Source organism: Morone saxatilis, unplaced genomic scaffold (genome assembly GCF_004916995.1).
Source record: "Morone saxatilis isolate NCDOM2014 unplaced genomic scaffold, NCSU_SB_2.0 Contig22, whole genome shotgun sequence".
NCBI lineage: Eukaryota > Metazoa > Chordata > Actinopteri > Moronidae > Morone > Morone saxatilis.
In genome coordinates this window covers 26,350,056-26,350,907 of record NW_023339785.1, presented here as the reverse complement: position 1 = coordinate 26,350,907, position 852 = coordinate 26,350,056, and positions in this window count along the sequence as shown.

The window sequence follows — 852 nt, the reverse complement described above, 5'->3', positions numbered from 1 at the left end:
GCTGGGCTGCTTGTTCTCTGCTAGCTCGCTCTTTTATACGACAATGGCGGAGCTCCGCTAGAGAAGGCGGAAGTGGGTGGCAACATGGAGCCGAAATGACGTCAAAAACTCTGGAAATCTGAAACGGAGTGATTTCTCTCCTGTATTCTGACATGAGGCAGCCCACAAAAACGTATAGACTGGAGTCATTTTTTTCCACACCTTTACCTGCTGATAGCCCTCCAGGAGTCCAAATGTACATAATCAACTGATTAAAAAGCAGTTTGTGCATAATATGTCCCTATTAATTCAGTAGCAATAAATACAATAAATAATAACAATAGTAACAACAAACACAGGAAGCTTAATTAGCATTAATAATAATAATAAGAAAAAGCAAAAACAAGATGCTTAATTATTGTTAAGAGCAACAAGGTCTTTTTAATGAGATGTCACGTTTGTGGATTGGAACACTTTAAGATGTTTGATGAAGTTTAATCTAGCTATCATTTAAATATTAAAGTTTAACTATTTGATACATTTGAAGAGTTTTTAAGGCCATTACCCAGAGTTTATAAAGTCTGACACTGTGAACCCCTCATACAAAATCAAGACTGCGTGTCCACTAATGTACTTCAAAATAGTTTTACTTAATAAATGTCTGTTTTTACATAATGTCTGTTTTTACTTAATAGATAGATATCTTAATATTAGATAATAGAGAGTTCAGGAATATAAGAACAATATAATTACACTTTCTGAGTCTCAGTGATGAAATACAAATATATGAATACAACTCAAAAAGGTTAATATTAATGGTCATATGTTTTAGAACCCTAATGATACGGAAATGTAAACAGGAAGTATAATGTT